Genomic DNA, 15,278 nt, shown 5'->3' on the forward strand with positions numbered 1-15,278 from the left:
TCTGCTTCTTTTGAAGCACCTGGAATTGGTGCTGTGATTAGTCTGTTTGTGCAAATAGACACAGGGGTTTTCTGCTTGTGAGTCTTGTACGACCTCCCTGCAACTATCTTTGACTTAGTCTAGTAGCCTCCCAACAATAAGGGTGAAAACCTTTGAAGGGCCGGTAATTGTGTGCATGACATTATTCTTGCTCATGCCTTGAAAACTGTGTTAATAGAAATGAAAAATAAACCTGTTTTCATTTCTCTTTTAGTTTTCTTTCTGTTGAACAAATAGGGTCTATGAAATACTAATTATAATGATAACAACAATTAAAATATTTTGGTACTTTGGGGCCCTAAGGCAGCCACTTGGTTGCCATATATATATATATACATATATATTCAGCAAAGTTGAAGGCTATAAAATGAATCTATATAAGCAATTAGCCTTTCTGAATATTATTAGCAAAACCAATTGGGAATGATGTGAGTGATGTAAATAGAAGATGATGGTAGACACCAAAAGTTGGAGTTTGGTCATGTGAAGAATTCACAATGGATATTTTTCTGGTGAAAGATAGATTTATTTAGGGAAGAGTTCACAGACAAAATGAAGGGATACACTGGACACCAGGAATGATAAATATGTATATGTATATATATAAATATATATATGAATATATATGTAAATATATATGTGAATATATATACAAAATATAAATTTACATATATACATATATATGTGTGAATATATATGTATATATATACATATATATATATATATATATATATATATATATATATATATATATATATATATATATATATATATATATATATATATATATATATAAAATATAAAGGAATAGGGGAAAAAAATCCTAAAATCTCAGAACTGTAACACATTGTTTAGGTCATCTAGTTTAAAATCCTTCCACTCTTGTTTTATAGATAAGGAAGAGTGGAAAGAATAAGCACTAGTTCTGGAGTCAGAAGATGCAGGGTTTTCCCCCTACGTATAACACATCTGACATCACCTGTGAGAGAATGGGTGAGCCATACACCTTCCCAGGACTTGAGAACCACTACGTTTCTTCCAGCCCTGGATCTAAGATCTGATGATTTTATGGCAGTAAGGGAAAGGAACTTGCTTAAGATCCTGCAGTAAGTTAAGGAGCAAAGCCAGGACTAAAATTCAGGCTTCAATATTCATTCCACTAGGAAAATTGAAGTCTGTTGGAACTCCGATAGACCTCAGAGATCAGCCGGTCCAATGCTCTTCTTTTGCAGTTCTGGAAATGGGCTTAGGGGGAAGAAGGCACGTCTCCAAGGCCACACAGGAGTGAGTAATCCCATTTTCATTATGCCTTGGCTCTGCAGACCCTGATGTTTTCAACAGCACTTTCCCGGGTAGGGTAGGGCAAACATGCTCTTTGAATGAACTTTAATCCAAAGAAGCTGATCCTACATTGTAGAGATGAGGAAGCCAGAGCTGGCAGAAAGTAATTCCATGGGGGTAAATGCAGGGGGAAACCTCCAAGCCATCAGACATATAGGATTAAAGACCTAAAACGAGAAGGCATTTCAGATCCCATCTCTGGAGTCCAACCTCCCTCATTGTCCAATTTCCTCATTTTCAATGGAGGAAGTCACACAATTTTTATTAAAGGCAGATTTTAAACCCAAATCCTCTCTCTAGAGCCAGTGCTCTTCTCCCCGCAACCTTTCATAGCTTGCTATTTCCTGTTTTCCTGCTCTAATCAGTAAAGAACATTATTGTTGTTCAAATAAATCATCTTAATGTAGAAATGCCTTCAACCAGGTTCTTATTGGAGGGACCTCAGAAAGGCTTTTGGCAGCTCCCACATCTGACATGCACAGCAGTTGCTTCTTTCTAAATGCTGGCAGGAGAAGCCTTGAACAGCTGGACTGTCCTGCCGACATGCTGTTTTGCTCAGTTGGGGCCCAGGGACATTTTTCACCTGAAGGAAAGGGCTGATTTTGCAAACTCTTCAGATACACATTTTCCTCCAAGATTAGGAAATAGGAGGACAAACATTTGTAGCTGGAATGTGGAATGGATTAAAATATTTAAATTAAAATGTAAACATATGTGGGGTTTTTTTCACTCTCAGGAGTCAAGTCCACAAGAATCCCAATTTCATTCATGAATTTTGGGAAGTGAATTTTGAGCCTCATTTTTTGTTGCAAAGTTATCAGATCTAAATTCAGAGTTTCATCTCAACTCTTCCCTCCCTTTACACTCCTTACCATTTCTCTTCTTGATGTGATGCAAATGGAGATTCTTCAGGGTAAGTGAGAGGTATCAGAGGCTCCATAGATAAAAAGATAATCTTGGAGACAGAAAGAGATAGGTTCAAGTTTTATCTCTGGAGTGTTTTGAATAGTGTAAACCCAAGCAGTTTACTTAATCTCTCAGTGCCCGAGCCAACTCTCCAAGATTATAAATTATAGTCAAAAGACAGAGTTTCATCACTGAAGGAAGTTTCCACACCAGAAAGGTCTCCACATAGTTGAAATCACATGTCTGGATTCATCCTCAAGCATGTGTCTATATATCTGTCTGTATGTCTTCCCTATTCTATATTTGTCTCTGTTTCTCGCTTCCTTTTCCTCTCTCTTCTTCTTCTCTCCCCTTGCTCTCTTTTTCCCTCTCTCCCCCTCCCTGTATCCTCTTTTCTCTGTCTTTCTCTCTCCTCTCTCCTTCTTGTTTTTGTTCTTCTTGTTGTTCTAATTCTTTTTGTTCCTTTTTTCTATGCTTCTTCTTCTTCCTGTTACTCTTCTTTTGGTTCTTGTTATTTGAGTTCTTCTTACTTTTTGTTCTTTTATGCTTTTCTTGTTCTCATTCTTCTATTTTTGTTGTTGTTGTTTTAGTTCTTCTTGTTCCTTTCTCCTACTCTTATTCTTCCTGTTACTCTTCTTTTGGTTTTTGTTGTTTGAGTTCTTCTTACTTTTTGTTCTTTTATGCTTCTTCTTGTTCTCATTCTTCTATTTTTGTTGTTGTTGTTCTCTTCTTGTTGTTTTAGTTCTTCTTGTTCCTTTCTCCTACTCTTATTCTTCCTGTTACTTTTTTTCTTTTGGTTCTTGTTGTTGTTTGAATTCTTCTTATTCTTGTTCTTCTATGTTTCTTCTTCTTCTTCTTCTTCTTCTTTTGGTTCTTCTTCATGTTGTTGTTTTAGTTCTTCTCGGCTGCTTATTTTTCATCCTGTTCTTCTTCCTCTGTTTCTTTGTTGTTGTTCTTCTAATTCTTCTTATTCTTGCTCTTCTATACTTCTTGCTCTATTTCCTGTTCTCATTATTCTATGCTTCTTTTTCATATTCTTGTTCTGGTTCTTGTTCTTGTTGTTGATGCTGCTGCTACTGCTATTGTTCTTCTTATCTTCCTCCTTCTTCTCATTCTCAGGTCATTGAAGACAATGCCTGGTAATGAACATTGCTCCCTTCCCTGACTCCTAGGAATTATGAGACTATAAACTTGTTTTAAAAGTCAGTTTCTTTCTCCTCTCCTCTGAAAAAAGAGGAAGATTGAAACTTCAAACAAGGAAGGAGGTGAGTAACTCTCAGCTCTGCTTGGAGTAAACCAAAACTTTCCCAGAGCAGCTTTGTACCTGGGAGGGGGAAAGGATAGGACAGTCACTTCATCAGCCACCAAGACCTTGTCAGAAAGAAAATGATAAGAACAAGAGGTAGAGAATGAACCTCCCTTGTTTTCGAGAATCTCAATAGAGAAACTTCTGCTCTTAGTGGTCTCCTTTCTCTTTTGAATTTTTTTTAGTAGTTTTTATTTACCAGATATACTCATGGGTAATTTGACAACATTGACACTTGCCAAACCTTTTGTTCTAATTTTTCCCCTCCCCCCCAGATAGCAGGTTTGGTCTCCTTTCTCTTAATCTCTCTGTCACTGAACCTGCTTTTAAACAGTCTATGAGCTTTGTGTATTGGCCAAAAAGGAAAGTGATTTCTCAGTTTAAAACTTCAGCAAAGTTGAAGGCTATAAAATGAATCTATATAAGCAATTAGCCTTTCTGAATATTATTAGCAAAACCAATCAGGAATAGATGGAAAAAGAAATTCTATTAACAATAACCCCAGAATGTCTAAAATACTTGGGAGTCTACCTACTAAGACATACACAGGAACTCTATAAATATAGCTACAAAACATGTTTGTGGACATAGAGCTCTAAGTAATTGGAGATATACTAATTGCTGATGGGTAGGTAATACTACCTAAATTAACTTACAAAATCAATGACATCACAATCAAATTGCTAAGTTCTTCCTTTATAGACCTAGGAAAGATAATGAAATTTATGTGGAGGAAGAGAAGGTCAAGAATTTCAAAGGATATAATGGGGGGAAAAGAAAGACAGGTAGAAAGGTACCTAGTAGTATCAGATCACTATTAATATAATCACCAAAATAATTTGGCATGGGTTTAAAAAAATAGACAAATCAGTGGGACAGATCAGATAAATAATATATAAAGAATGTTTGAAATTTGGCATGATAGCCTAGTGTAAATAAACCCCAAGACCCCTGCTAATGAGGTAAGAACTCACTATTTAAGGCAGTAGCATGGCAGAAATTATAGGTTTATATTAACATCTCACACCATTAAGCTCCAAATGGATAAATGACCTAAACATTAAAGGTGACATCATAAATAAATTAGAGAAGCAAGGAAGATCTATGAACATGGGAAGAGTTCATGACCAAACAAAGGTTAGAGAGAACTGAAAACAAAATTAAATTGAATTTTTAAAAAAAATCAAAGAATTTTTTTTGTCTTGTATGAGGGAGTTTTGTAGATACTAGTAAGATCCTGTGTGGAAGGTGTTTTGTAAACTTTAGTGCTATATAAATGTATTATTATTGTATAGAAGTAGCATACTATCATAAATGTAAAGTAGTCCAGCACAATAAAGAAAGTCCCAGACCTGGGAGGTCAGGTCAAATCCTCACCTCAGACCCTATTATCTGTTTGATCTTAAACAAGTCTGAGCTCAAGTTTTCTGTATTTGTTTATTTATAAAGTGGAGATAATAATAGCACCAACAATAGGATGGGGCCCAGAGTTTTACTTAACCTCATTCTTAATAGATACTCAACTTACTTAACATTTTATAATTGCAAAGGGCTTTAGGCATATTATTTAATAGCATGCTAGAGAAAGCTGGTGGTACAGTGGATAGAGCACTGGGTCTGACATCAACCCCAGATACTTAGCAACTATGTGACCTGGGCAAGGCCCTTAACTTTAGACTGCCCCAGTTTTTTCGTCTTAAAATAAAGCAAGCTATATCATCTACCTTTACAGAGGTTGTTAAATGAGATAATTCTTGTAAAAAGTACTTAATGCAGTGCCTGGCACAGAGTAGGTACTATATAAATATTCCATTCTCTTCTCTTTATCTTATTAAATCTTTCTAGATTTTAGAGTTAGAATCTATTAAGAAAGAACTGAAAATAATTATCTTTTATGTACTAGTCCCTGGGTAAGGCTATGAATGAAAAAAATCAATGAAAAGACCCTGTTCACAAAGAGTGTACCTTCTAAAGGGGGAGAGAATACACACTCCCATACAAACACATATTGAGTGAGAAGCTGATGACTTTATGCAGCTCTGCCTCCCTTAAATCCTATTCACTTGCAAGTTAAGACATCACCTTGTATGTCATGGGTGCTCTTCAAAAATGAAAGTCAAACAACAACAAATACAACAGGAACACAAGGTCATTGGTAAGGGATTTGTCAGCAGCTGGAAGGAATCAGCAGAGGTCTTCTAGAGGAGGTGGGACAGGCGAAGGTGAAGAGGGGATGCACTCTGAACCTAGCATCATCATTCCCAAGGCCCAGAGATGAGAGATGGAGTGTTAAGCGGGAGGGGGGCATAGGAGTATAATTGGAGAGAAGAGTGTGTGAAGAGAATAATATGTAATAAGGATGTAAAGGTAAGTCGGAGCCAGCTCATGAAAAGCTTTATCTGCCAAACATCCTAGATATGAGAGGGATCCACTGGGTTTACTGAATAGGGAGTGACACAGTCAGATTATGCTTAGGGATGTCACGTTTGTGAATGGCGAATGAAATAGAAAAGGGAGGCTTGTGGCAGAAAGACCAATTCAGAGGCTACTGCAAGAATCCAAGCAAGAGGGCAAGGATAGAATCGTGGATGTGGAGTTAGGAGGTAGTTTTGGGGTTCCCTAGTGCCATTTTTTATAGGAAGCCTTCACTGATCCCCACAACTTCAAGGTCCTCCTTGAAGTACTTGTATTTATTCTCTACAAATTTATATATAAACATAATGACTTGTATGTACATGGATATATGTCATATATATATGCTAATATATGTACATACTATCATTTTATATAGAGATGTACTCATATACTAGGTTTATATGTGTTTATATACCATATGCTTATATGCTGTATGTTGATATGTACATGTTATATACTTATATATTATATATAGAGAGAATATATTATAATATATTATATATTGATATATATTATTTTATACATATGTATACTTATATAGTATACTATGTGCTTATATATTATATGTTTATATAATATATATTGATAATGTACATATTGCCTTTTTAAAAATAAATATATTTATATACTATATTTATGTGCTTATATAACATTCAATGTACATAGTTTTTTATATGTAGATATACCTATATACTATACTTATATATTAAATATTGATGTGTATATATAATTTTTTACACACAGATATACTCTTATATTGCTTAAATGTGTTTATGAACTATATGCTTATATGCTACATATTGATATATATCCATATTGTCTTTTTATTCATAGATATACTCATATACTATACTTATATATGCTTATATGGTGTATATAAGCATATATATGACATATATATTATATGATATATATATATATGAGATATCATGTATATAAGTGTATATAAGTATATATGAGATACCATATCTAAGTCTATATATGATATATATACAGACTTATATATGGTATCTCATATATACTTATATACATGATATCTCATATATGCATATATACTTATATGTGCTTATAGACAATGGTCTTATATATTTACAAATGTATTATACTCAAATATGCTTATGTGCTATATATACTTATATTTATTTTATTATAATTTATTCATTTATTATTTATTATAATTAATTATAATATGAATATATTGTCTTACACATTTATATTTCATATGTTATATATAAACTTATATGTTACATGTGTCTTGCATATATTTAGACTATATATTATTTGCATAGTATTGTATATATTATCATATATACTATATATATATATATATATATATATACACACACACTATATTATAGTTACATGGTATATAAATTTATATATGTACATATCATCCAGGAGAGTGCAAGTTCCTGCTTGAATCCAGGGACAGTTTGCTGTTTGTCATTGTGTCTCTTGGGCCCAGCATAATACGTCTGGCTCAAAGTAAGTTCTTAATAAATGCTTGTTAGTGGACCAATATAGTGTACTACCCATTCACTACAACCCTATGAAATGTTGGGTAATATAGAGATTTTCCTTCCATTTTAGTAGATGAGGAAACTACTGTGTTCAGCCCAGGACCACGTAGGTCATAAGTAAAGAGCCAGGAAATGCAGATCTCCATATCTACAAGTCTATTGCTTTTCTCACTATACTATCAGATATAGAATCTAGATTAAACTTGACATCCTCCGTTAGGCTTTTAGAGCCTCTCATAAGCTTTCCCTTCTGAACAATTTCAGTTTTCTCACATTTTACTCCACTTCATGTACTGTGATCCATGACACTGGCTGCCATCTTCCAGGTCAATGCTTTTCACTGATGGTGCCCCTTTGCCCGTAACACTTTCTCTGTTTGCCTCTATATACATTTATTAAGCATCTTCTACCCAAGAGATCCCCTGCTAGACTCTGGAGGAGCAGAAACAAATTCTGACTTCATTTTACTGAGGAGGATAAGGGATATTCAAATGCCCAAGACCACACAGATCCTAAAGGGACTCTAAGTACTACTTATCTATGTCTGAACTCCCTCTTTCTACGACATTGTACTGGATATTATCTAGAGATCTTTTAAGTGCACAGTTGTCAAAAATAACTCTCCAAAGCCAAACCAGCTTAAAATGGAATTGGGAAATAACAAAATAAATAAAAGTGATACAAAACATAGATAATATCAAATTTCAAAATTAAGTCAATTATGCACCCTATAGAGGTCTTTATCTGACAGACTAGTCTCTGTTTCTATTTAAATTTGATATCATTGATCTAACCTAATGCTCTTAATTTTGGGAGTAAGAAACCCCTTCTTTCATATGTTGACATTTTAGTTACTAAAAGTGGGGGGAAAGACTTTTTTTAAATGAAAAACAGATAGAAACAGCTTGAGGAGAAATCTGAGAACCTGATAAAGAGGCAGCTTATCAGATAAAAGTGTTTGAGGAGAGAAACTTATGCCCCTTTCAGGCAAAAGTACTGGTGAATAGTAAAGATGGTTTTGGTGCCTTGTTTTTCAGAAGGTAATTTACATAGTATTGTTTTTAGGATTTGGAAATTTCTTGCTGGGAATACCTAAATCAAAAAATTGCTTTGGACTATAGGACTCTTTGTAAAGTAATTATGTGTGCCATATATGGTATAAATGTGGATTTGGGGTTTTATACTTAAATTAGAGATGGGCTACTACATATGAGGAAGCACTGAGCAAACTCATTAGAACCTCATTAATGAGGCAGTTTGAGAAACGACAGGAAAACTGATGAAAGAAAGTGAGGGAAGTTGCTCACAGAAGCCAAAGTATCAGAAGACAGAAGTCTGTGATGAACAGGAGCTGAGATTGCAATTAATGCAGGGAGCTGATCTGATTGGAGGAACACAGAGAGGCTAACACAAAATATTTATTAAGCACTAGGTGCTGGGGATACAAATATAAACAAAAAGGAAATTCATTCCTGCCCTCAAGGAGCTTACATTCAAATGGGAGAATTTAAAGGGGAGATAAAAAGGAGTGACAAGATGATAAAGTCTAGAGTCAGAAGCAGAGCTGGGAGGGTAATGAAGGTTAGCCAGCATGAGTCTATTCCCCAAGATAAAGACACTGAAAAAGACTTCACCAATAGAAAAAGGCTATTCTAGAGGCGGGAGGTGATTAGAGAAAGACTCATCCTATGTTGTGCGAAGAGCTAGTTACTCCCTAGAATTGTACCATAGAGAAAGTAAACCTTTCAAAGGTTTGTCTACATTGTCCTTGAGGAGAAACCTGTCAAAGGCCAAAGACATGAACTGAATAACTTTTCAGATCCAAAGCTTAAAGGAGAGTGCTTTCCACAGGATGACATGCTGATTCAGCAGTTGGCCAACGTAGTTAGACATGGAAAACTCCGGAGACCCTGGCCTTGAAGCTAAATGGATTTAATTTTGCTTGAGTGGCCCAAGAGTAGCGGAAGAGGAGGGGGTACCAACCAGCAGGTGACATTTGTAGACCATTCCCTAAAGACACTACAGACCTCTACGCTTTTAGCCCAGAATTGTGAGCCGTCTTAGACACATGAGTTTCTCAACTCATATGAATCACTGCTAGGATTCTATAAGTTTGTGCTTGCTTACCTCCTCACCCTTCTCCCTCCTCCATGCGTACTGTGTGAGGGGGGAAAATGTAATTTGTGTTTATGGATAGAATGTCACCTTTTGGTTGTTCTTGCTTTCCCCACATAGTTAGTAAGCTTTATATGATTATTCTTGCTTTTGTCTTCGTATTCAGTAAACATTTCCCACTTAAGATTTAATGGTGCCATTTTGGCTATAAATTAGAAGCGCTTTGCTGGGGGCTCAGAACTTAGGGTCATGAGTGCAGATATGTATTTCTCTCATACCACTGTTACCTGTCAGACACTGAGATTTGAGTTGTTATTGAATGACCATGCTGACCTTTAATAATTGAATGCAGGTTGGGGGAAAAAGGGGAGAAAGAAAGGGGGACAAAGAGACACACATAGATGAAGAGACAGAGACAGAGCGAGAGACAAAAGGGAGAGAGAAATTAAAAAAGAGGGTGGGGGAAGGAGAGAAGACAGAGAAAGAGAAAGAAAATCGGGGGATGGATTCCAGGGTCAAGTCCTATTTACCTGTGCTATCTATAGATGATAAAACTGAGACTAAGAGAAGTCAAATGGGTCTCTGAAAGTCATACAACTAGGTTTTGGAAGTCTAAAGTGCCCTAGAAATGTGAACCATTGATATTATTTTCTATGGAAATCTGGCCCCAAGAAAGAACGACATTCATGGGTTTCTGCTGAGCTCAGTTTATCCTACAGGATGACCTTAGGGACCAGAAGAAACAGATCTCTCAGGTAACCAGGCAAATGAATTCTAGATAGAGTACAAATTCAAACTAGAAAGAAATGTATTGAGGCAAAGGACTTGGCTGTCAGTGTGTAATGAAAGCCATAGGTCCTAAATGGAAAAGGCAGGTATCCATTCCTCCATTTCAGTTCTCCCTTTGGTTCTTTGACTGTCCAATGATGAATGCTTGATGTTCATAGTCCATAGTTCCAGCATGTGGTGCTGGTTTTCCTTCTATCTCAGTACACAGGAAGCATCGTGGAAAAAATCCTGGCTTGAACTGGGTACCATGCTAACCTTGCTTTTTCTCTATAATTTTTCACGTATTTCCCTCCCCATGATTCTTGTGGGCGAACTTGGCTGGACCACTCCTAGGACTAGAGATGCTTTAACCAAGACCCTAATCTAATAGTCAATAATAATAATCCACAAGGGCTACTGGGCTTGGCCATGACACTGTACCAAGAAGGAGCAGAAAGCATAATGCCCAAGACTGGTGGTTTTCAGTGGTGGGAGAGTATTTCTACCACAGTGCTCCTCTGAGAAATCTAAAAGGGGATTTGCGGATATTTGAATATAACTTTCATGAAGGCAAGAACTATTTTTCCCATATCCCCAGCAATTAACACACAGTGTTGAGAACATAGTAAGCTTAATAACTGTTGATTGATTGGATTTCAATCTGTCTCTGGCTTTCATTTATTCTAATTCAATCATCCTTCTCAAAAATATTCAGTGAATGATATTGTGGTATCACAGAGAGAGTGCCAAATATGGAACTGGGACTGGCTTGAACTCTTCCTTTCACTCTTAGTAGTTATGAGAACATGGGCAAGTCACTCTCTAAGTAATAGTTTCCTTATCTGTATGATAGATATAATAGTAGCTATAACATCTGCAATATTATTTTGAAACCCAAATGATATGATATACAAATGTTTCCTTAAACATTTTTATGTTTATTTTTAAATCTTTAAAATGCTATATAAATATCTATTTATTATTATATAGGTGAGAAAATGGGGGCCTGTAGATGAAATTAGTGACTTACCCATGAACTCATATAATTATAAGAGTCAGGAGTGGGACCTGAATCCAGCAATATTTTCATTGCATTATCCCTCTTTTTTTTTTCAAATGACCTGAAATCTGAAGGCTCTTGCTCCAGGTACTCCAGGAAATAGTCAAGCTTTTATAAGCATCAGAATCAGAGCCAGGTTTAAGGGGTAAGCAAGATAGTTGCTTACAGTGTCCAAAGAGAGTCCCTTATGAGTTATATTCTTGATACTACTACGCCTACAATGTTTTTTCTAGGTTTAGCTCTGATGTAACTTAAAATATTTAATAATATTTTTATTTTCTCAGTTACATGTAAAACCATTTTTACATTTGTTTTAAAAACTTTGAGTTCCAGATTCTCTTCCTTTCCCCCCACTTTATCCTCCTTTAAAAGTGAAGTTATGCAAAACACTTCCATAAAAGTCATGTTGTGAAAGAAAACATAGATCTGATTTAATTTTTAAAACATTATCTTTTGTTTTTACATCACATTCATTTCCTAATATATCTCTTTCCAATATGCTAGCAAGCTATTCCTTACCACAAAGAATAAAGAGGAAAATATGTGTTTGGGGGGGGGGGAGATAGTTTAGCAAAAATAACCAGTTCAACAATTGAATTTTAATAGTGATGCAATATTCCATACCCATGGCCCTCCACTTCTGGAAATAAAGGAGGGAGGTGATTTTTTTATTCCATTTTTTAAAATAAGCTTTTCTAGGCTGATATTTTTAACATCAGAAAATTCTGCTCTTCTTCCTAGAAATTTATTTTGTGGTCAGTCACATTTCATGTGACAGTAAAGGCTCTGAACCTCTGATAAGCAGTAACATCTGGGGATGTAGGTTGCAGACTTTGCCTAGAGATGGTTTCAGCTGTTACATTGCCTTTAGTTGCATCAGAATGGAAAACCTTCAGAATTCTTCCTCCCACAAAAGAGAATGACATCATAGGACTCCTCCCTATTGGAATCATATAAATGATCTATGTTATATGAATGCTATGGAATATTATTGTTCGGTAAGAAATGACCAGTAGGATGATTTCAGAAAGGCCTGGAGAGACTTACGTGAACTGATGCTGAGTGAAATGAGCAGGACCAGGAGATCGTTATACACGGCAACAAGATTATACGACGATCAATTCTGATGAACCTGGCTCTTTCCAACAATAAGATGACTGATGCCAGTTCCAATGATCTTGTGATGAAGAGACCATATGCACCCAGAGATAGGACTGTGGGAACTGAATGTGGCTCACAACATAACATTCTCACTCTTTTGGTTGTTGTTTGCTTACATTTTCTTACTCATTTACTTTCTTTTTTTGATCTGATTTTTTTTTTTGTGCAGCAAGAGAAGTGTATAAATATGTTCATACATATTGGATTCAACATATATTTTAACATGTTTAATGTAAAAAAAATGCTATTAAAAATGAGATACCTGGAAAAGACAAAGTGCTGAGAAGCATCAGGGTAAGTTGTAGAGATGTGATGAGCTTGAAAAATGAATCCTGTGAAGTACATCCAACTCGGCACTGTTCAAAGTTATAATTATGTAAAATGGGGTCATTGCTTCAGCCCAACAGAAAGATGGAGTGTGGATTGAAATGGCAGGACCATTTGCATTTATTATTCTAATTGAGATCTGGCTTTATTTTTCTTTATAAAGTTTCTTAGATCCCAGCTCTGATCTTAATCCTTCCCTCTTCAAAGTTCATTTCCTTTCAAAGTACCAGGGGGACTGGACAGAAAGTGAAAAAGACCTGGTCTTAAATCTTGTGTATAGAGAAGGAAAAAATTTTTTAATTTGCAGTTGAAAGAACTGTATTGGAACCTTAGCTTTGCTATTTGTTATCTATGAGTCAATGGATGGCTCTTGTCACCCTTCTGGACCTCGTTTCTCCATCTGTAAAGTAAGGGGATGGCAGAAGCTCTTCACCTTTTGGTGTTATGGATCCCTTTGGCAGTTTAGTGACTCCAATAGGCCACATCTCAGAATAAATGTTTTGAAATATATAAAATAAAACACATAGGACTACAAAGAAAACTAATTGTATTGAAACAAAGAGGTAGCTTTTTCCCTCTAATGAACTCATGGATTTAATGAAATTTATCAGTAGGAGTCTGTGGACCCCAGGTTAAGATCTACTGGTCTAGATGTTCTCTAAAGTGTCTTCCAGATGTGAATCTCTGAAGCTGAGAAGAAAGAAAAATAGGCCACAGGACTGAACAATTAGAAAGGGACTTGGGGGGTATCTGAGTCCAACCTCATTCTACAGGTCAGGAAACTGAGTTCTAGGGGAGGTTAAATGGCTTGCCAAAAGTTATACTGGTAGTAAAGAGGAAACTCACCCATTAGTGGGTCTGCCTGCCTCAAGTCCCTCTCTACTCTAATTCATTCTCCATTCAGCCAATAAAGCTATTTTCCTAAAGCACAGGTTTGACCATGTTACTCCCCTACTCAATAAACTTCAATGTCTCCCTATTGCCTCCATTTCAAATAGAAACTGCTCTGTTTGTCATTGAAAGCCTTCATAATCAGGCCTCTCCTACCTTTCCAGTCATTTTATATATTACTCCCAGACACTCATTCTTCACTCCAGTTACACCAGCCTCCTGCCTTTTCCACGAACAAGATAGTCCATCTCTTAGCTCTGGGTATTTTTTCCTACTGTTCCCCAGGATGCCTAGAAAGCTCTCTTCATATCTCTCTTTTGACTTCCCATCCCATCTTTTACAGGAAGCCTTTTCCAATCCCTTTTAATTCTAGTGCCTTCCTTCTATTATTTCATATTTATTCTGTATACAACTTGCTTTGTATATATTTGTTTGCTTATTGTCTCCCCCATTAGATTGGAAGTTCCTTGAAGGCAGGGTCTGTCTCTTGCCTCTCTTTGTATCCCCAGCACTTAGCACAGAAGCTGGCACATAATAAGTAGGCACTTCATAAGTGCTGATTGATTAATTAGTTCTAGAGCATTCTCTTGCCCTCCGAGTCTGAAATCCTTTTCAGTTTCCTTGGGCTGCCAAGAAGAAGGTTTAAGAGTTGACCCTTGAAAGGAGCAGACTTTTCTGACTTATGGCCACAAAGGACATTGGGAAATAAATAGAAGATTGTTAGATGCTATATCTTGAATGTAAACACTGATGTACACATAGATGGAAGACTAATCTTATCAATTTCCTCATTTTCAGAAACCAGTCTCTGCGATTGGGAAGAGGCTTATGGAGAGGGTAAGAAAAGCCAGTTTTCTATTTTGAGATTCTGGGTACTTTCTAGGCTGAAAACTTCAGACCTCAGCTGGACTTTAATAGCTACTCCTGGGCATTAATTCAGGAAGCCTATTTAATTTGTGACCAATATAGTTCCATTTCATAGGTAGAAGAACAGGGGTGGCAGGTATAGGGACATGATATCCAAGTGCAATAATCTTCACTTTATTAATTCGCTGCATATTGCATTCTATTTTTTAGCCTGGTCTAGGCAGGCTACAATTGATTACACTATCTATGGTCTGAATTTATGAAAACTGTGCAGAAGCTTTGGGAAGAAAAAATAATAATTTAGCTCCACTTTTCCAGTGTTTTTCAGTTCTGACAAAGCTCTCTCTCTCAGCCTTGCTGATCTGATGGTACAGGTATTATTTCCCCTATTTTAGAGATTAGGTGAAGTGACTCTTGTGGTTCTGAGTATCAGATTTGAGAGTTAAACTCCTGTCTTCTAATTCTGGGTCTAGGGCTCTTTCTACGATGGTCCTTCCTGGGGGCCATAGTCAGTAGAGTGAAGCCATGAAGACCCAAGTTCAAATGTGTTTGCTTCAGATAC

This window comes from Sminthopsis crassicaudata, chromosome 6 (genome assembly GCF_048593235.1).
Source record: "Sminthopsis crassicaudata isolate SCR6 chromosome 6, ASM4859323v1, whole genome shotgun sequence".
Classification (NCBI taxonomy): domain Eukaryota; kingdom Metazoa; phylum Chordata; class Mammalia; order Dasyuromorphia; family Dasyuridae; genus Sminthopsis; species Sminthopsis crassicaudata.